Source organism: Passer domesticus, chromosome 3 (assembly GCF_036417665.1).
Source record: "Passer domesticus isolate bPasDom1 chromosome 3, bPasDom1.hap1, whole genome shotgun sequence".
In the NCBI taxonomy this organism is placed as follows: domain Eukaryota; kingdom Metazoa; phylum Chordata; class Aves; order Passeriformes; family Passeridae; genus Passer; species Passer domesticus.
The window spans coordinates 50,727,743-50,750,944 of NC_087476.1; the positions used below are offsets into that span (position 1 = coordinate 50,727,743).

The window sequence follows — 23,202 nt, forward strand, 5'->3', positions numbered from 1 at the left end:
TGAATAGTTAATTGAATATTTCCTAGCAGAAGGTTTGACCTTCTCAGGGGTTTCTGGATCACTTCTAAGACCTTAAATGTCACCAAAACTAGTAAAAAAAATCACTAAATACAGATGCATAATTCCATTCTCAGAATCAAAAGTCTGGAAAAGATCTTGCCTGGGATTCACATACTGAGAGTCACTGCTTTGCTATGCAGAATCTTTAATAGATGACTTCAAAACAGAAGAACTGAATGGGTGTAAACTGTGAACAGAGTGGAAAACTTATCAAAAAATGCACAAAAATCCTACAAAAATCTTCAATACAAAAAATCCATGATAATTTAAAATCCATTAAGTATTCAACGTGCTTCTGATGGGAAATTATCCCATTTTATCCCAATACATTTCTGAAATAAATTTTATTTTTAAAATCATTATACATGAGGGAGACTATTTTTGTTATAAATACAACATATTCTGAGAATGCCAAAAGAGACAAAGTCTCTTCATTTAATTTTCAATCCACTTTTCAGTTTAAGTGTGTTATTGAAATTATAAAACAGTAAATGGTTTCACAGCAAATTTGACAGCAAGTTGAATTTCATAAATTCAATTTTCCATCAGAAGAATTCAAAGTATTTCCCAGTTCTAATAATATTCTTGAGTCTTGATAATATTATTTCATTATCTTATCTTGTGGATGAAAAAATTAACTTTGTATAGAAATTTTAAATTATTTTCTCATTTTAAATAATTTTTAAATTATTTGAGGTAAGAAGAAATGTTATGATGTAAGGGAAACTTGTGGAATACAGGTAATCCAAGAACATTGAAATTATAAAGATAAAACAGAGATACTCTGTCACTGAAGAGAGATTTTCTTTGCAGTCTAATTGGTCCCACACTGCTTTACTTCTTGCTATCTGAATAAGGTGGAAATCACAGAACTGCTTGGTGTCCTGCTCTTAATTTAATTTCATAAATGTGCCTTTAAACAAAAATGATAATGGAGTTCTCTACTGAAGCCTTTAAACATGATAAAAAAACTTATAGTCCTACTGTGACATTAATCAATGGTCATGAATAGTATCTAGTATTTGCAAAATTGATCCTCTTGTAGAAATGTTAAATTTCTGAATCCTCTGTAGAAAATTATAGGGATATTATTTTCTATGAACTTCTAAAAGATGGAGTTTTGCTCTCCTGTGCACAGACTGCTGGAGTCATAGGGATTTTTATTTATTATTGAAGTCCTTTCTTCAGAATTTGCTTTTCTCTAGTATCTTCTTGTATACTGGCTGCCATTACATTTTTCCATACAGTAAGGATGAAAATTGTATTTCTTAGTCTCAAATCACCAGTTTAAACAAAGTTGTGACTATGTGCCAGCCAACAGCTATTTTTCTTTTTTCTATCAAGTCATCTGTCTAAGGTCTCATTCAGCAATCACCTCCCTCAACTTCTTTTACATAAGCTGTGGAAAAGCTCCAGCTATCCCACTGAAGTGGGATTTTTGCTGCTGCATTTGTTTTGACCTCAGCTAGTGAGTTGAATGCACCACATCTGCTCTGACAGAGTATTCAAAGTATTCCAAATGGAGCAAAGAGCTCACAGGCTTCAGTAATGTAGCTAGCAATTATCTATTAGATGGTGTAAACACACATTTTGTAGTGAAGAGAGGTTTCCTATGTTATTTATTACTTTTTATCTAAATAAAGCCAGTAATTGATGGCTTTCTGATCAACTTGTGCCACCAAATTCAAGGCAAGAACTTTTATTGAAACCTGATGAGCTGCTCCTGACTACACCTTGAATCTGAGGAGAAAGGAATAGAAATTCTCCTATGTAAATGATGAGGGAACTGTCTGACTTGCAATATGATCCCAGTGAGTTGTACAGGGTCTCAGTGTGATGATGGTCAGACAAACAGTTGTGAATATATATATATATATATATTTACATTTCAAGGTCCTGCATCTGGGCTGGGGCAATCCCAAGCACAAAGACAAGCTCAGGGATGAAGGGATTGGAATAAAGCCTAAGGGAAAGGATTTACTGGTGGATGAGAGGCTGGACTTGACTCAGTAATGTGCACTGGCAGCCCAGAAAGCCAATGGTATCCTGGGCTGCATCCAAAGCATCATGGCCAGCAGGGTAAGGGACAGGATTCTGCCCCTCTGCTGTGCTCTGGTGAGATTCCACCTGGAATTGTGTCTCGAACTCCTCAACATAAGAAGAATATGGACCTGCTGGGGTGAATCCAGATTATGTCCATGAAGTTGCTCAGAGGACTGGAGCATTTTTTTGGTGACACGCTGTGCAATCTGGAGCCGTTCAGCCTGAAGAAGAGAAGGCTCTGGGGAAATGTGATTGTGGCCTTTCAATACTTAGAGGGAGCTTATAAAAAAGAGGGAGAGAGACATTTTTCCAGAGCCTGGAGTGACAGGACAAGGGGCGATGGTTTTTGTGTTGACCTGACAACTGACAGTCTCCAGGGGCAAGGTGGTATATATAACCTAAATATATATAAGCATATAAGCACAAGGCTTATATGACATCAGATGCATCAAAGAGCAGAATTGTTTCTCTGATACTTGAGGATTTCCAGCTTCATTAGCTTTGTTTTATCTCGCATAAGTACAAACTTGACTAGTTACAATAGAATAATTCTGTTTAGCGCGTTGCAGGTGAAGTTTTGAGGAGTTGACCTACACTCCATTGGGTCTACACTTTGAGTATACATTATGTGGAGAGGTACTCCCCCCCAGTACTAAAATGACCTCTTTAGGATTGCATCTCTTTTTTTCTCCTTGCTTTATACAACTACTACTTTATACAATGGTAGAAAGGAAAAAGTGATCACTCTCAAGTATTAATTAATTATAAACATTTAATTGAATTGCCATTAATTTTTCTCTGTCCTCCTAACCATCTAATTCTCTTAGTTAGAATCTCCTGGCATATGTAAAATATGCACAGCAGAAAAAACTTCTGCAGACATTTGAAGATATATCAGGAGGTAACTCTGCCATAAAGGTTGCATTAAGCTTTTCAATTAAAACAGACATAAATTTCTCTATTTCACACTTTAATGATCAAATGTAATCTTCAAAGTTTCTAATAGCCATTAATTTTTTCTAGAACATTTATAAGCTAAAACAAACTGTTCCATTAGTAGCAGAACTAATGAAACTTGCTTTCCTATTGTCACCAGTCCTTGCACACCAGCCCACACTCCTATGCAACCATCGCAGCAGGAGTGTAGCTTGTCTGGAGACCTTTACCTGATAAAGGAGTCTTATTTTTCTTCCTGTATGTTGCTCCTTCTCCTTGGAAAAGATTTGGACTAAGCTCTTTCTGATTTTCCACTACTAAAAGAATAAATACTGTCTTCTCCCTAGAAGTAAGTTTCTAATGGGGAAGCAAGGGAAATTAATACTTTAATATCCTTAAAAACTTGTCCACTTTCAAATATGAATGAAATAAGCTCATTGAGGGGGCAGTGCAAGTATTAGCACTTGATTTTTACTTTTTAAGAAAGCTCATTAAATTTGATACGCTCTATAAAAATTGAGATGGAACCTGGTTTTGAAATGCAGCTTTAAGTGCATTGCTTTACTTTATATATGGGCTAAGAGTTGCTAAGATAAAATTCTAGCTCTGTGAAACAATACAAGTTTTCTGTTCTATGTCAAGTGGAGAGAATTGGATGCCTTAGGAGGGCTTTCAGTTCAGCTGATTTTAATGTTGCTGAAGATTTGCTTTGAGATGAAATTAACCCTGACTTACTCACCTCTGACTCAAGAGGTTGTCTGTGGTGAATGATTCAGATACTGATATTTAGTCAAACATGTATATCTACAGCCATTTATGAGCTGTTGTTTGCTTCTTAAAATTAAAAAAAAAAAAATCCACTCAACGTCATCTCTGTAAGCTGAATCCAGAAATATTTGTGTAACAAATCTGTTGTAGTTAAGGTTGAAATGAAGTTCTGAATTTGGGAGACACATCTGGAGTGCTGTTTGAGAATAGATCTGTGAGTGAGGTTCATGTTGATGGGACTTGACCACAGCCATTTTTGTAGGAAGAAGTTCTTGTGAAACAGGTAGTGCTTCTGTGAGGTCTTCATGTTAGGGTTGCATGATTCTTGGCAATGATTCCTAGTTCAGGTTGTTGGGGCAGCACTGATGATTAGTCTGTTTTACTAAAACCCCATGAAACCACTTTTTTTCTGTTACATTCAGAAACTAGAGGTGTCTTCAACCTTAAAGAGTTATTTTTAATTCACAGTTTAGTTCTATTTCTTTGATTTGAAAACATGGGATTTTAAATTAAGGAGGTAATAAAACTACAGTGGTATTCTAATTTTTCTAGAGATTATTCTTAATTTGCAGAAATAACATTATTTGCAGGTAAATGCAATGAATGTGGTCTCCCAGAACACCAATTTAAGGGTCCCTTTTGGGCTTTTTGCTGTGTCTTTTTTCTGTCCTCTATTTTGTCATGTCACACCTTTCCCCTGATGTATTCAATCATAACTGAACAGAAGCTTATTTCAGTTTCTTACAAAAATCACAAGCAGGAGGGGTTATAGTCTGAAGGAAGGGATAGGAGGGAATCTACTGCACCTGGTGCCTTGCAGCACACCTGGTGTGAAGCCCACATGAGTGTGGGTGTTGTTGAAACTGAAATTTCTCCAAGAAACTTATTTCTGCCTGAATCAGTGACTCTTTTAATTCAAATAACAGTTTGTGCTGTGGTACTTACTGAAAATCATCAGTGAGTGCATGTGAAGTAAACTGATAAAAAATCAAGGTTTCAAAAGACAGAACGATGAACGAATTCGTTTTCCTGAAGCCTCTGCACTGTGAAATAAAAGTGGTGGAACAACTGGCTTAAGTTAGCTTCCAACAATTTGTAGATACACACTGCTGTGTATGCAGTTGCTATTTTCTCTGTGAATTTTTGTTTCTTGAAACAATACAGCAATTAACAGTGATAATGCAGGGGAGGGGAGAAGAGTTCTGGTTTTGTTTAACAAAAACCATCCTTTATTACCCTGGCAGGTGCATGAGCCATTTTGTCACAAAGTTTTCTTTGAAAATGAATCAGCACATTCTGTTCTTTGCAGAAGGCAAGTATGATTTGGAAGATAAAAGCAGTTGCATATAAAATACCTCAATTTACATTCAGGCATTGTTGATTGGGTGAGTACGTGAAAGAAATCTTCTTTACAATATGTATTTCAAAACTGAGGGAAGAAAAGCAATCCTACCCGTGGATTTAAAATATGCTCATTAGTGTTGAAGAAGGAAGTAAATTAAAACAATTATGAAGTTTTAAATTCTCTTAAACTTCATTTGCTATGAATGCAATTGTTTCAATGCAATCTCTGATCACAGTGCTCAGATGGGAATTTAAGATTTTAAAACTTCAAGATGGATGGGACATGAAATCTTGTGTTTCTGACAAACTCTTGCCAGACATAGATACAAATGAGATTAGATATTTAGATCTGGAGAGTGAAATGCTTGAACAGAAGATATCCCAGACTCTGGGAGGAGAGAGATTGGAAGAGATTTTTTACTTGGATGCCACTCTCAGACAAAAATATAGGCTGAGATTTTGAGATTTAGAACTGTGTGTGATTAAAGAATAGGAATTGTAATTTCTTTTAGCACTTGCTAGAAGGGAATGATTGGAAGTTAGGTGATGACTGTTCTTCCTTTGGTAGTGAATCCTAATACCATGTTTTTTCCCTTATCAGAAGGGCAAGGAGGGGAATGCAGGAGCTACAACAGAACTGGTGACTAGGATAGCACTCCAGTTGTTGACTCACTAATTCCAAATGTTTATTTTGAAATTAAAAGCCTCCTATGCTCATTAATATTCTACTTGGATGTTTTAAAGAATGTCTTTCAGTGTCAGAAACTAATAGCAATATAAGAAAACACAAAAAGTATGTCTGTTATATTTAAATTGTTCAGCATTGTTAATATTGTTAGCACTGCCACTTGAGGATATGCCATGAATTCCTGGCCACAGGTTGGAAAAGGTGCCTATTTCCTTTTACTTTCCAGATGAATCAAAGTCTCACTTTCATCAGGTTTTCTCCATCAGTTGTCAACTTTTAAGACGTTGTGATTTTGGTTTGAATTAGCTGGTGGCATCTTACACTGGTCTGTAACTCAAGGCATTTTTCAACCCTCTTTCAATTCCATGCATATATTCAATGTCTTGGTGATAATTCTAAGCCAGATTGCAAAATTATTTATTTTTCAATGGCTCCCTGAAATCAATGTGAATTTTGATATTTACCTGCAAGATAATTATTATCAGGTTATATGGAAGAAAAACTTCAGTACTGTCCAGACAATATTAACATGTCGATTAAACATTTTAACTTTTTTTTTGTTACCTAAATCTAGTTAATCTAATTTATGCAGAATGTGTTTATAAAGCTGACTTTTTAAACTTCATTTTCTCTTTCTATTTGTAAGAAGTGCAAGGTAACTCATAACAAATCCCTGGGACATCTAAAAATCTGGTTAAGGGGAAAAACTGCTGAAAGTACTGGCTTTAAAATGTCCAAGCATTGATATTCAGCATCTTTATTAGTATTCCTTTGCAATCCTTAATCCATTTTTATTGAAATAATAGGAAAATAATTTATTTCCTTAGGGGTAACCTAATATCTGTTATCTCCCATAACCATTAACTAATAAGAAAATACTCAGCTAGCTAATGTAACACTATAATATGTTTAGAAACACTATGTTTATATAGTTCAAATTCCACTGTGGTTGTCCTAGTTTAAAATAAGTAAATTATTATTTTGTCACACAATTTGTAACCACATTTTATGTGTAAAACACATGTAAGGGATGTTTGCATGTTAAACATGGCAATAATTCATCATGCTACAGAATCAACCCTTCAGATTGTATTTTTTGATTGAAAATTTACTTCTCAGCCACAAGAAATTTAAATATTATTTCTCCCTTTGAAAAAGGCAGACCAGAACGGGGAATTGCAGTGGTCTCTTCTTTGGCTAGAATGGATCTGTGCTTTGATGTTTCTTGGGTCTAAGTGGAAGTTTTACTACTGCCTCCATAGGTGAAAATTAATTATATTCATCTGCTATAGAGACAGTTTAAAATTGCTTGTGCTATAAGCAAATTAGTACTCTTTATTTGTAATGTAAAAAACAAAACAAATAATCTAAACAATTTTAAATTTCTGCATGTTGTGATTAAGGAAACATATTTCCTTCAATTAAGAATCAAAATGTTTCTTGTGGTATCTAACAAGGTAGATATAAGGAAAGTTTAGTTTCCCACATAATATTTTAAAAATATCAGTTTTACAGCTGAAATGCATATGTAGCTTTTTCCTTTTTATTTCTGTGTAGTACTACTGAGTATCATCACCAAATGTATAATTCTTTTGAGCCTCTGCATAATCATTTACAAGCCTCTGTATGTTCTTGGCCTCTGATCAAATTGATGCAATTAATAGTTGCATCTTTGAAGAATTTGATACCTTCAGAAACCATTTTAATTACAGAATGGAAAAATTATCCATCAGTACATTTGTTTACATAGGCGTGCAACAGTTAAAATATGTATTTTTGGGTATTTAATATCATTGCAGATTTTTCCAAACATATTTAACTTGTTGACCTGCTCGCTGAATAGTCAAGCAGTAGAAAATTTCAGTTAAATGTAGTAATTATTGCACATTGCATTTGTCACCAGTAGAACAAAGTAATCAAGATTTTGCTTTTATGCCACAGCTGAAAAACACCCACACTGCTGCTGAGCACATTTAACTTTAAACAACTGTGTCTGAAGCAGGCAGAAAAATTCCTGGCATGCTCATTCTCTTTGTATTGCCTCTTCATTCATCTTACTGCCTTTGCATTGTTCTACTTCATGCACTTTATGCATTGAGTGCTACTTAATATTGAGAATGTGAACTCAACAAAATTTATGAGAGCAAGAATACAGAGGTGTACCTGACAGATAAGACATAACATAGTGTATTTGGACATAAAAAAGCAATTATTAGTAACTATTGTATTTGCATATTCTATTTGTTAATTATTTTTGACATGTTATAGGAGAGTGCTACTTTAAGAAGAGTTAATGTGCTCTGAGACTTGTGACTACAGCACTGTTTTGAGGAACATTTCTGAAATGTGTGCATAGTCTGACTTTTAAAATAGCCTTAAACCTAAGAAATGGACTTGGTATGTATGTCCCATTACTTAAAGTCTCTACAGAATAAAACAGTGGTCTATTTGTTTAGACAACCAGAAATCTTCTCTGTGGAGATACATACAACTTATTGGCTAAGCATATAAATATTTTCTACAACTATTTTGGATTTTTTCTTATTCTTAGTATTGACAAATGGAGTCCTGAAACACATTGTACCCCCAGATTTTTTTCTATGAACCTTGCATTGATGAGCGATCTCCAGATTCCTCTTAGGTAGGAGGAATTTGTTGCACTTTGTTGCATAAGAGAGAGCTTTATTTACAATTCTATCTCTAACTGTTTAATTGTCTCAGGAAGAACCAAGTGGCACCGCTGATACTACAGAGCAGAGTATTTCCTTCTCTCCTTCCTCTTTTCAGCGTCCCTGCACTGTCACAAGAGGAATTGGATAAACATTGGAATCTTCACTCTTGTTAAATGTCTCTCTGAAAGCAAACTTAATTTTGTGCAGACTGGAAGCATATGTTTGCTTTCTGAAGACATGGAAGCGAAATCACTTTTTAATGTGAGTACTAAATCTATGAAGTCTGTCAAGTGAGCTGCGTTGCATTATCTTGAAAGCTGCTGTCACACATTCATGAAGGTGAAGACCTGTGCGTCTAATTTCATCAAACAGATTTTTATGTCCACGAGGTGCTAAGCTCAGAAGTGTGAGTGGCAGGCACATGGGGCAGACAGGATTTGGAATACTGTACAGGCAAAAGTAATTTTGGAAGACCTTTTGAATCTGTATATGGAAGCATACAAATTTATCATAAACTGTTCAGAACACAGTGCTAATAAGTTTCAGATCAGGTCATCAGCCAAATCTGAACCCTTCAGCAGATTGGAACATCTATTATTTTGCTTTCCTTTCTCAAGTGTTTCACTAGCAAGGACTGAACAGTCATATAAAAGTAAAAATATCTGTGTCTTCAAGGTGAGTTTAAGTAATTTTAATAAACTGTCAAATATCTTGTAGAAAACTGTGTTGCTTTTATGACCAATGAAGCTTTCAGTGAAGCTGAGTATTTGTAGAATTTATTTTAAGAAATGCAAACTTTTGCCACTTTCTCTTAGTAGTTGGAGCATATTGAAACTGTTTTTAAAAATAACTTACCAGGAAATAGCAATATTTATTGAACTTTACAGACTGGTATAATCTTATCTAAAGCACTTAATAAGGAAATCTTTGTTTTCCAAATTATAATGGGCTTGAATTTAAGCAAGTACAGCATTTGGTGCAAATCTGTTGTTCTTTCAGGACTCTCACACTGGCTTTGTCTCTGCTGTTTTCAAAACTTCAGTGCTTCACTGTTAACAATGAAAGAAATGTCAGAATTTCAGGAAGGGCAACTGAATACAGTTGATATTTTCATGAATACAGAAAAAGGTTCAAACATGGATCCTTAAGTTAAGGTTTAAACCCACTTTTGTAGACATCTAAAGTTAGGACTAGAAACATAATTGATAATGAGATTCACAGTGTGTAACATCAGATGACAGGATCCCATCTGTTCATTCGTATTTCACAGGTCACTGACTGACAGAAATTCACTAGATTGTAATCAGTGTTTGATAGACATGTCTGATCAAGAAGGCATAAAATATTGATGTGAAAATGCTAAGAAATCAGCATTTGCCACTTATTTGTTTAGCTTGTTTCAAATCCTATCCATGTCTGATTTAAAAGATCCTTACTTTTAAATTGAAATACTTTGATATGTTCCTCAAGACTACATCAACACTGAATGCTCAAAGTGCTGAGGAGTTAGGATGATCTTCCTAAAAGGCATCTCCCAAAAAAAAAGAGTTGGATATTTGGATGAGGATGAAGAATGTTGAGAGCTGGGTCTGTAGGGGTGTAGAGTATCTTTGCAGAGCATCTAAACTTGATCCTAAATTCTGGCACTAAACCCCTGTGCAAGAACATAATAATGTTGTTTTATGAAGATGTTTGTAAATGTTTTTATGCCATCTTTAGGAGAGACTACATTGGAAATGCTTTTTATTTTAATGTAGATACACCTTTTTCATGTGGAGTATGAAATATTTTGCTTCTAGTCATAACAGGATATTGCATGTCCTGATGTTTTACCCAGATCTAAGAAAGGGACAGTTAGATAAAGGACAACTTTACCAAAATCATTGACCTTACCAAAATCAAAGGCTAACTCTTTGGGAGTAAGCTGTTCTATTTCAAAATCTGGCTGTCTAACCTGAAGATGTTTCTTTTTCTTCTTTTGAGACTTTCATTTTTATCAGATTATGATTTTTACTTATATCTTTTAAAAGATTCAGAATATCTGGGGAAAAAAAGCTAGCAAAAAGCACCAAAACAAATAACACTGTTTATAATGCTGCTTTGCTATGTGTTATCAACACTTTGACAACATGAGTAATGTATTAAAAAATGTTTAGGTAATACCAGAGGGACTATTGTAAGAAAATAAGAAAAAATATCTGATAGTCTTCTAATATGAAAGTACTTTGTAACTTATTTCAAATAATAGGAAAGTTTAATCTACAAATTACAAAAACTAACTATTGCTTAGGTGCATTACATTTCTTAATGTGTTCTCATTTAGTGACAGGCTTTTGAATCTAAGATGTTAGACAACTACATCTCCTGCTTTTGTTGTAAAGAAATAGAATGTTCTTGTGCATTCAAGGTATAAAATTGCCCTTTGTATAGCATAGGTTAAGCAGTTTCCTGATTTTGAGGGTTCCATAAATCTTTTTAAGCCAAGGTACTGGTGAGCCAGTGTCCGTACATGATTGTTTTAAAGCTACTGCACATTGCTAGCTAAAATTCTTCCATTACACTGGGAACTAAAGAAACTTGTTTAAAGACTGCTTATTGCCATCTTCTAGCATAGAGAGTATTAATTTGCCATTGAAAAAGGGATTAAAAAGTACAATGATTTGTCATCATCTCAAGATTAGCAGTTAAATTAAGTCTTGTGTGAAGAAAAAGGGATTTGGGGACAATACTGGAAGAGATATAAAAGCATGAAATGGGTCATAAAGCAGTGGAAGTTATATATGGTACTTACTGGTCACTATGAAGTAGGATGAAAATAAACTGGTTTTTTACATTTAGCATCAAGAGTTTTTAATAATGAAATGGTTTCTTATTTTCCCAAGTATGTATCAGTGAAAGAAATTATCTAGAAAAACAGCTTGGGACATCTTAGTAACTGAAGGCCTAAGAGGAATCCTTTCCCAAGGAAAGCTATTTATTCACAGGCTGAGGATTTCAATCAAAGGAGGGATGTCAGCCCTTGCTCTAGTTTCCCTGGGCAGCTACAGCTTTGCTGAGAGGTTACAGAAGGGCCCTTGGCAGCATTTTGTCTAGACTTCTTTGCCTAGCTCAGCCTCTTAACAGAGGGTCTCTATTTTCAGGTTCTGCAGTTCTTATACACTGTTTAAGAAGATAATTTAACATTTTATATTACTATTCTTAATAAGACAGGTATGAACTTCATCTACCCTTGTGATGATTATAGTTTTCAAAGTTTCAATCAAAGGAAGCAAGCAAGATACATTTATTACCATTTTGGAAATTTTAAAATTTTACTCTTGCATTTCCCATCCTTGAATCTTTACTGACAGTGTGATCTGATCTTTAATGCACCTTCACCGAAAAAGCTAGTTATGCATAAGAAATTTGTCATGTAACTCAGATAACTAATTGCTTATATCAAGGCAGCTGGCCCACAGGAATTTTTGTCTTTGTTTTTCCTGTTGAATTTTTTTAAATTTTCTTTTATCTAGTCTAGTTTATATTAAATTAAATGGGGCTCTAATGCTTCTTTCTGTATCTACTTTGTTTCTCTCAATGTTCACCACTTTTACTGGAAGATGGTCTAAGAATCTCCTTCTTTTTCAGGTTTCCTGAGCCACTTTCAAATTAATTAGGCAGTGTAATTTTTCCTTGTGCATCTCCACACCTGATCCCTATTTTGACAATTTTTATACAGGCTGTGTAACACTTTTGAATAAAAGCATAGAAGTATTTTAGGTTAGAGATATCAGGATAGATTCTCTAAAACAGGACATAGGACCTGCAGACCTCTTGCCTGTCTTTTTTTCCTAGCAGACTTTTCTTTTTGACTTAGCCCTAAGATGTGATTGATGTTGGACTGTTGAAATGCCTTAAATCAATTGTCTCATTTAAATGCTATACTCTGGAAATACTGACAACATTCAAAAGGCAGAGCTTTTTTGACCTGAAAGCTAAAGTATAATATTTTGTTGGCCCAATAAAAGGTATTCCATTATCTACCTTGTCAGTAGACACTGACATTCATAGTGCTTGGCCCTTATCCTAGGATACATAAAATGCTTTTGGTAAATTACTTATGAAAAGGCTGGGTAGACAACAGCCACAGTGACAGCAGCATATCTCTTTTCCCTGCCTCATTCAAACAGGAGCAATGGTGTGTTTGGTTTTTCCAGTACAGGGTGTTTCAGGATGATTGCTGTAATTGAATCTGGTAGCAGACACATTTGTGCCTTTGCAGATGGTGTAAAATAGCATTTAATGTTTTCTGTCATGAGTCTCTTGCAGCGGCCCCCACCTCTTCCCATCCAGAGGAATGGATTACCCAGCTGAGGTAATGGTGTTTATGTTTGTGAAGGAGTTAGCCAACTGCACATCAGACCAGCTTTTTTATATGATTATTGCCTTCCCATAGAATGTCAAGACAAAGTTGGGGATTTAGCACTGTCTAGACTGTGTTCTCAAAGCCATTCCTTGATAGCCAGCGTTTCAAAGTGGAAACATTGTCCCAAAAGTTGGCTCAGGTAAAACAGAGGTTTCTGCAGGAGAGTAGGGAAGGGACAGAGAGTTCCCTGGCTCTGGCCCAATGCAGTTCAGGAATATTCTGAACCAGTCATGAGCAGGGCTTAAAGTTCAGCACCACTCACTAAAGAAAATCCAAATCTGGGCCCCACTAAAATAAAACATTCTCTAGCTATTCCTCTGGAAAGTGAGTGAAAGATTGGACACTGTTTATGCTGCCAATGAGTATAAATTCAGGAACTGTGAAAAATGCTTGCATGCTACAATGAACTTTTTTTTTACAGGTCCAGGGAAGCGATGTCATTTCAGTATAGGCTATGCAGATTTGAACTGATATATGGAATTTCTCTATCCTCATCCCTGAAAATCTACACCCTAACCATCAAAATCTGAGGGCAGAGAAGGATGTGAAAGCTAATTGATTAGCTGCTGAGAAATGCTGCATTTCAATAGGTTGCAAAGAATAGAGTGATTTAGGTTGGAAAAGACCTTTAAAATCATTGAGTCCAACTGTTAACCTAGCATCCCCAAGTATATCTCTAAATGATGCCCCTAAGTGCCACATCTATGCATTCTTTAAATACATCAAGGGATGGTGACTCCACCACTTCCCTGTGCAGCTTGATAACCTTTTTGACAAATAAATTTTTCATAATATCCAAGATAAGCCTGGATGATAGTGTATTCCCACTGGAGCACTGTCTGGGCAGCTGGATCAGTTGTGGTGGGTGCAGAGCTTGGTGGGGCAGTGGCTTTCTGCTTTGTGGGTAACAGTGCTCCTTGGTTGAGCTGTCTGGGCTTCAGTGCTCTTCCTGTGCCCCTTTCTGCTCAAGGTGTCAATCCATGCCCTTGCTGATGCAACACACCCTGGCTATGAGCATTCCCCAAGGACTTTTATATGGTTGGGGTGCTTGGTTGCCATGGCTTCTGGCCTCACCCTGGTCTCATTTGCCACTGTGGCACAGGCTGTGAGCTCCTGGCAGGTGTGTCTGCTCCCCTGATATTCCCCTAACACTCCCACGTGCACCATACTAGAGCTTCCCACTGCAGCAACTGAGAATAAATCTCACCGGGAGAAAAAAATCTACCTTTTTAAATCTCCCAAGTTTTTAAGTATAGGTACAGATGATGTACTTGCTTTTCAGAAGGTATTAGTATTATAGGTAAGATATTTTTGACCTATTTTGTGGTTTTTTTGTTTTTCGTTTGTTTGAGTTTTTCCTGAAGACATTTTTGTTTCTTTTCCCCCCTCTACATATTTTAATTATACAAGTGAAAATTATATAGAACTTTAAACTCTTGCACTCACAGAAACTGGCTGATCATGCATGTTGTGGGTCTTATTGGGTGGGAAATGTAAAAACTCTTTTAGTACACAGATGTTCATCTAAATGACAGGAACAGCCTTTAAAATAAGGCAGGTGCTGTATAAATGATTCCTATGTCCTGAAGTTCAGGAGTATTGAGTATTAGTAAGAAGTTTTTATTAGGGATCTTAGAAAGAAGTGGGAATTAATTGAAATACTACTCAGAAAACATGGCAGAATGAGTTCATATAATAATGATGGAAAATAGTCTGGGTCCTGAAGAAACCTTGATGTGCCTTCAAAATCTTGGATCTAATTCAGTTTTGTAGGTTGGAATGTCACGAACACTAAAAAGGGAACCTGTAATCTATGTGGGATACCATTTGAATACAAAAGAAAGGTTGTGACTTTCCTTTTATCTTCTCTTTCAGGCCTTTCCCAATAACTCTGCAAGAATGCAGAATGAATCAGAACAGTCATTTACATTTCATTTGAATGCAGGTAGTACGTTTTGTGCCAAAGCCTTGGACTTACCTCTTACAGCAGAATATAACTTTGGAACATCGGTACAGAAAGATCAAGCCTGTAGCAAGTAATTATTAGAAAATACTCATTTGTTCATGTTTTATTTCTTCAATCCAACTAGCTATTTTTCTGTTTTCCACCTCTTACAAATATGGGGGAGAGTCTCGGTTCTTTTTTACTTAGAGAAGCAAAATATTAGCTGTTATTCCTCTTTGGTGTAAGAAATGCTCTAGGGAGAATTTCAATATGTATTTTAACAGACCAAAATCTTAGGGAGGAATGTTTACTGCAGAAGAAAAAAAGAAAAAGAAAACCTTGACTGCACTGCATAAAATGCCTCTTTCTGGTAAGCTGCTGGGAATTTTTTTTTAAACAAACAAAAAAAAAGTACTCTTACCTGACATATCAGGTGAGAAGGTTTGTCATCTCAAAAGTGGTAGATGAAATTATAAAAAAATATGTATACAGTGGGACATTTTGCTTCATTGTGAAGGTTGAAAGGAAGAAGATGATATTTTTGTCCTTTAGAATAATCAAATAAGATGTTTGATGTAGCAGGAATGCTATGACTAATTCAAGCCAGTGATCATTCATGTAAAAGTTTTCTTTTCATGGAAGGCCATTTTGAAAAAGAAAAACACAAATAAAAAGAACAAACCTAGGAGCATAGACCAACCTTTCTGATGCATGAGTGGGAATAAGAAAAAAAATTGTGTAAAAAGAATGCTTTTCTTAAGGAGAATTCTGTTCCTGTTAGAATTTTAAAAAAAGATTTCAGTTTGGACAATGATTTTCATTTTATGCTATTACATTTAACAATTTCATGTGGAAGTTTTCCTCTTGTATGTTCACGTATTTATAAATAAATTTGAAAAATACTAATGGAAGCCTAGGTTACTTCTGAAAAATGCACCTGGACATGAGGATGTGTTGTTGAGGTTATCAGTCCACTGTGAACTATTGGTTCCCTTCTGTGCTAGAACAGACTCCATGGGTGCAAAAGCAGGGATCTATCAATGAAGAAATTAAATGGCTACAATGGAGCACACTAAAAATTTGGTTCAATAAGAAATAAGAACATTTTAACTCTTTGAGGGGAAGAAAAAAGTAAAAACTTAACAATAATTTTTTTTCCACTTTAGAGAGAGATTTAAGAAACCCAGTCAATTTGGTGTTTATTTTAATATGGAGCAAATTAAAAGGTAAATCAATTACAGTAAAGAAGTACCTAGCAATTGGTACTGGGATTTCTGCAACTAAGTAGCTTATTGAAGTAGCAGAAATATGTGAACTACTAAAGAAAGGTAGAATACAGGCAGATGTGTTTCAACAACAAGGAGTACATTGCTGCTTTTCAGTTTTCTTGAGGCAGGCAATTAAATATGATCATCAAGAAGCATGACAAGCCTTTAATGCTTGAGCCTTATGTTAAGATTCATAGATCAAATAGAGCAAAGTTGGATAACTGGGTCAGGTGTGTGGCCTGTGTTATGGTCAAATATTTGATCGCAAGTCACTTGTTTAGCCTGAATATTTGTGGCTCTTCTGTAAAAGCTGTTTTCTTACTGGTCCTTTAATCCATACTGCCAAAGGTCTCTTAAACTTCAATTTATATACAGCTAGGTTGTTCAGAGAATTTAAGCTTTTTAGGAATCCCTGAACACTTATGTTTTAATTCCCTCAAAATCATCCATCCATCTCCTTGGCAGTTTTGAAGTAAGACTATATTCTGTACTTTGCTAGCTGGAGCTGGGACGGACTTGGGATCAAGTTACATGGCTCTTTGACAATGTGGTGGTTTAGGTTTTGGGGCAGAAACAAGGAAGGGCCATCACAGAGCAGTAAGGAGACAAGGGTTGCCTGAATGTCCAGGCAAATGCAGTGCATTTTCCCTGAGCAAATGTTTGTTGCCAAGGTGATTGGTGCCATGTCTGCTGTTTGGATCTTGGGTAGCAGTAAGCAGATCTCTTACCACACATGCTTATTGGCCACGTGCATCACAGCCATCTCTGTGCTATCAACATGGCATAGAATGGGAGCTTTGTGGATGGCAATCCATATGTAATCCCTGTGCAGAGCATATGGACTGGCAAGCAATGCTAACACACATTTGTCCTCCTATGCTATGTTTTGTCAATATAGATGATACAGTCTGCTTGTCAGTGACTAAAGAGGATAAAACCATGTTCTTTGATTGATTTATTTATTACTCAACTACAACAACAACAACAAAATTATTGCAGACAAAGTTTTCTTTTGGGGTGGGTTTGTTTGATACCAGTATTGAGGGTTTCATCTTAGCAAGGACATTGCCACATTTTTGTACACAGTATATATATATATATATATATATATATATATGTCTGGCTGTCTATGGAGTCATTGTGGGCCTGATAGGTCGCAATTTAGTGGCAGTCAAAAGTCTCTGTCATAATTTAATTTCATCTAGCATGGTCTGTATAATAATTGAATTTAGTTTTCAAATGAAGAGGTTTGGCTAGTTTTCATCATAATGTGGAAATCTTTTAACTGCACTACAAATAGAAGAAAGTTCCTCACTTTTTTTCGGACTGAAAACTCAGCAGGGAAGAATGTTTTTTGAAGTGGTAAGAACTAAATAGTCTGTGCCATCTTTACTCACCCTAGTAAGATTAATTTCTTGCAGATCTGATCATTATGCATCCCAAGGTGGGCTATCAGTTCCAAAGGAAACCAGAAGGAATGAATAAGTCAGCTTCACTTCCTTGCAACATCTGGGTTTCTAGTGCCCTTGTTAGCTAAATCAGAAATGTCACAGAAGTCTTAAGTCATGACAATGCTTCCCCCTAAAAATTGCAGAAAATCACTTGCTTTTATAATGGAATGCCATTTGTGGTGTGGGCTGTGCTTTCCAGATGTGGCTTGAAACAATTTTCATAGCAGTTGAAGTGTCTATTTATTGAGTGTAAAGGAACTGGAGGCCAAATGCATTACATCTTTTCAGCTGAATTCAATTTGTGATTCTAGAATGGAGATTAGGCTTTTACTAATAAAGCTTGTAGTGAGCCTTAGAACAGAAAAGATAACCACATTGCTCTTTTTGCTACTCATTTCTGGGACTGAAATGTGTCTGAACTTTTTCAAAGGTGCAGAACAGCACTTTGGGATATTTTGAATAGTCTATTCTTCTTAATGGGCTTTAAAAAAATACCTATTCTGGATGTTTTTCAAGTTGAAGCCTATTTCAGCTTTTATCTAGCACTTTGCTTTTACTCTACTCCTACATTGTTATAGCCAGAAACTCCATATATCTGTGTTTCAGGGGAAGGCAGATGAAATATCTGCTTTGGGCTGTTTTGTTGCCTTTTTTTTTTGTTTGTTTTTTTGTGGGTTTTTTTGTTTGTTTGTTTGTTTTTTGTTTTGTTTTTGGTTTGTTTTATTTTTACCTAAGGCTTCACTTTTTTTGTTAGAGTACCATGGCTTAAATTTTACTTATTTGAACATTTCTTATTGCCAAAGCCACTCTTCAAATTGAATCCTCATTTTGAAGTCTTAGTAGCAGAGCCTCATATGGCTGTAGGTGGCAGATATTTTGATGAAGCACTGACCACTTTGTCAGGAGAGCATTGTCTCTGCTCAGGTTTAAGATTCCATTCATCCTGCTGGGAGTGTTCTCATCTCTTCTTGAAGGAAAAATGGAGTTATAGGAAAGAGACAATATCCTCTGTGACTGTAAATCATAGTAGGATTGATTTTGGAGGGAGGATGAGATGGGGAGACAATGGTATAAAGGTATAACAGGTAAGATATTTGGCCATAACAGGCAGACAAAATGGAATTTTTTGCAGTCCAGTACTATATATTGCCTCCTTCAGGAACGATCTTTCTCACACAAAGGTGGCATCTGCAAGAGTTTGTACATGTCCAGCCTGCAGGTACTGCAGTGGGTGAGGAAACTGTGGGGAGAGGATGCACTTAAACCTATCTGCCACGAATATTCTGCCCCAAATGTGCCCCTGGGGAGACAGTGAGAGCTCAATGCACTAGAAAATGCTAGTGGGTTGAATTAAAGTCAGGAAAATGTGATTTTCTCATCAAATTTTGTCAACCTGTAGAGAAAGGCATCAGTATTCCATCTGAGCTGATAACAGGTTTAAAAGATGTAGTATAATCAGTGCTGCCAGGAGACAGCATAGACACATCATTCCTTGTGTGCTGCTGTAGAATAGAAATTACATTGTCCCAAAGGACTCTGTTGAAATAGAACTTTGAACTTTTTCCTTTATGAAAAGTTGTGATACTTGGAGATCAGTGAACCAAAAGGTTGGTTTTTTTTCTTTTTTATTTTTTCATATTTATCTGAGGAAGTCAGAGAAGTTTTAGTATAGTAATGTTTCCTGGGGAGATCTTGAAGGTGGCCTCATACTCTAATGCCTGCAGCAGGAAGCAACAACCTAAACAGCCTCAGGGAAGGCTTTTGAATGGACTCCAGGATACCCAGTAGGCTGTGTTTGGAGAATTTGTCTTGATTTTACCGAAGCTAAAGTAAGGAAAGAAAAAATTTAAAGGAAATTTTCCCAGTGTAGGTCTTTGACAGAATCTTCTATATGTCTTACTCTCCAGTCTCTGCTGAATGAATAGTGAGAGGACTGACACTGTCAGTTGGGATGCATGCAGAAATAAATAACAAAATGTTGAAAAGAAACAGTTTTATATACTTTAGTTAGAGATCACAAAAGTTACAGAATCACATGAGGTATGCAAATCTTCACAACTTCTTGGAAGAAGAATTGGCTGGGGACTTTTTCGTTAGGTCCATTTATATGTCTGACTCATTTTTAGGATTAAAACAATCTAAAATTTTAAACCCACAGCATCCTTTTAATGCCGTGTTACTGTGGAATACTGCTTTTGCATAAGTGGTGTAAGCATTGCTGAAAAGCCAGGAAATGTTTCAGCTCTGCAAGTTGGATCCTTAAATGGTGACTCACAAAATTTTTTAAGTGTCTGAGAGTCTTTTATAGGTTTGCACAGAATCAGCTCTTGTTATGAGAGAAACATGAAGCCATAAATAAGCTTAAATGTTATTTAAAAAACAAATCAGAACTTAATAATGGAAAGAGGTATGATTTCTCATTCTTCCTAAAATGGAAAAAAATTAGTAGAAATTTTTCCTTGCAAGCTCTGTTAGAATTGAGGAGGGTGGAAAACTTTAAAATTTTTGATACTTTATCCACATATTGTAATGATTTCTGCATGCACTGATCATAAATTGTTAGTTCTATTTACAGAAATGTAATCTTCCTACATATTTGGTATAGAACAATTTGATTCTGTGTGAGGATAAGGAGGGTTGATCAAATGAGTGTAAGTTATGTTGACAGCAAATAAGGGACAACTTGTAATTGAACAGTCCTGGAAGCATGGCATCAGTTCTTACATGACAGGGAAAGCAACATGAACACTTCCTTGTTTTCCATGTCTGCCTCTTTGCATGAATTTTGATTAATTCATCAGCAATGGAATTCTGTAAGAAGCGTCTCACTGCCTATCAGAGAAAGCTATTGCTCAAGATGGCAGTGCCAGGCAAAATGGACATGGATTTCTCTCCTTTCTCAAATTATGAACTTCTGATGATGCCTGCTATTTTGTTAGAAGGGATTATGTTTCTGATATTTCTGGGAGCCCAGAGGATGATCCTAAATACCTCAAAGAGGCTCAGACACCAAGTTACTCTCTCTGAGTTGAAGAGCGATGAATTCTTGATCAACAAGAACCAGATGTCAGTTTTTCCTGATGCACTGCACACACAAAATTAATACCTGCTTGCAAAGTCTCCCTCCTTTCTCACAGCTGTTATTAGATTAACAGGCATCCTCACAGAGAAAAATGGACCATTTTATGCCACATCATGGTGTGTTAGAAAACTTCGGTAAGATGGCATTAAAAAGCCTGGAATTAGCTACTCATCTGGGACCTTCAGAAATCCAACGGCTGGCAGAGTTGACCTTGCCCTAGGTAGGTGCAGGTGTGGCATGTTAATGTCTGGTTCAGAGCTTAGGACTGAATTAGAGCTAATCACTGCAGACAGCATAGCAGGATGGAGAGAACAAATGGTGACATACAAATAGAGCAAAAGAAAATTGTGCTAAGGAAGGAAGGAATAAATAATTGGCTAGGTTTCTTTATTACCTTGTAATGAAAAATTTGAGTTTGTTACTGACCTGCTGTTAAAGCCAGTACCATTAAAGTGGATCTGGAATGTTAATAGCATAAGTATTTCTTTTTGATGTTTCTGGCTTAATGCACCTTTAATTAAATCTTTTGGAACAACTACTTTGCTTTTCTTGGAAAGGAGAACAATATTGGTAATAAACTATTGCTAATTTAGGGATATAATTTTTGTAACCATCAATGCAATTAGTAAAGGTTGCTTGGATATTTTGAAGGAAAATTAAATGTAAGAGCTTTGCAATGCACTCCATAATCTTTTTACATGTGTAGCTCTTAGCATGCTGCTAAAACAGCAAGGTGTTAACAGTAAGATGATTGTTCCTTTTTGTTATTTTTTCAGTGCTTTCCCCATGGCAAGTACTTCTGAGCATGTGAAAGATATGCCACCAAATCTTCCCTTTGACATACAAATAAAAGAACAATAAGAGTGTTGTCAATGAGGTTTAATTAGATGGGAAAATTACCCTGAGTTCATCAGAGGCCAGTATGAACTTTAAATTCTTAAGTGACTGAAAATTCAGTTCTGGCAGGAGGTGCAGAAAGCACGGCTGGCACACCTCAGGCTCTCACCAGTGCTCAGTCACTTGCCCTAACTTGCAGTCATGGTTCAGATGATGGTGGTGGAGGGGTAATGAGCTTGGGTAGGGTCTGTTCCCAAGGATGTACATCCCACTCATTTGCTATTTGTGTGAGGACAGTGGGGAAGGGAAAACAGAATTAAAAAGGGAGGGATCAAAACCTTCTGAATTTTCATTTTTTAAGTGGGAAGAAGAAATGCAGTGCTTAATGGATGATGGTAGACTCCTTATGAGGTCTAAAAGAGCCTATTTGTTTCTATCAATGAATAAAACTGGGGAAGTTTATCTACTGCTCTGATATCCAAGGAAAAAGAGAAAATTTAGTGGGAATATTGCTGATGCCAAAGGAGCTTCAGTTCTCATTAAAATTCCCCCCATGCTGGCATATAGCTCAATTTGCTTCTACTCAGTCTTATTTCAATACCTGGCATGATGCATCAACAGGGAAAGAATCCTCCTGAACTGCAATCACTGGCCTATGGCAATGGATGGTGGTAATGGCTCCCCTGGGACTGTTTGTAGACAGCATTCAGGTCTGCCGTGGTGTAGGCAATATTGCTTTGCTTAAGACAGAATAGTTTGCAACAGTAAAAAAATACCTTTAAAACAGAATAATTGGTGTCCAGTGAGACAACATTTGTAAGATACTTTTCTTTTTTCCAGACCAGTATGGCTGGGTTCACCCCAGCTGGATATCAAGTGCCCACCAAAACTTCTTTCTAACTCCTCCCCTCAGCTGGACAGGGGAGAGGAAATGTGGTGAAAACCTTTTGGGTCAAGAAAAGGACAGGGTGTTTTGTGAAACAAAAATACCAACGGCACATCTCCTCTCCAAGTACTTTTTGGTGAGGAACATCAAATGTTGCTGAAAGTCATTAACTATTCATGGGCTGGGAAAGTTTTTATCTTTGGGAATATATATTTTTCCATTACAAAATAAACGATAATGAATACATGCTTTGTACTGATAGATTCTCTTAGGGAAACACGGCCATAAAGAAGAAATTTTCAGCTGCCCTGTAATAAATATGTGTACCAGTAAGAAATAAGGTCTGCTGAGTTTGCACCTCAGGGCAAAGATAATTTAGAACCATTAGGGAAGTCTAATGACAATCCTGGGATGGTAACAAAAGTCTTGAAAGTATAGGCACAGGACCAGGAGGGGCCTAAGACCCTAAGCACAAATGAGCACTTATTGATCAGTCTGGATGCAATATGGAGAGAAACTTGTTTTAGGGCATAATAAGAAATGTTGTTTGGCTTTGCTAACTGAAGAGGCAGTAGTGGAACTGAGATGTGTATCCTGAACAGTGTTGAAAAAAGGAATCTCCTACTAGAAGAATCTCTATATTGTGAAAAATGGTAAGGAAAATCAGCAAATGTCTTTTAATTCTTCTGCCAAGTACTGTATGCAGGGCTCAGGTAGCTTAATCATAAATAGAATTGTGCATCAGCCTGTGAAAATTGACTAATAACTTATTATACAGGTGGGTTTTTGATTGTTTTTGCAAGTCTGCAAGACAAAT

At 36.2% G+C, this 23,202-nt stretch overlaps 1 long non-coding RNA gene across 1 annotated transcript in view; it reads left to right on the top strand.

Annotated features, from left to right (window-relative positions):
- The window catches only part of LOC135298085 (uncharacterized), a 50,690-nt gene extending 33,057 nt beyond the window's left edge, over positions 1-17,633 (top strand). Inside the window, exons 2-9 of the long non-coding RNA XR_010360056.1 lie at positions 5,052-5,192; positions 6,066-6,164; positions 8,108-8,236; positions 8,561-8,772; positions 12,820-12,865; positions 14,792-14,952; positions 15,159-15,231; positions 17,551-17,633. This is a non-coding gene — a long non-coding RNA (uncharacterized LOC135298085). The remainder of the gene's footprint in view (positions 1-5,051; positions 5,193-6,065; positions 6,165-8,107; positions 8,237-8,560; positions 8,773-12,819; positions 12,866-14,791; positions 14,953-15,158; positions 15,232-17,550) is intronic.
- The last annotated feature ends 5,569 nt before the right edge of the window (positions 17,634-23,202 follow it).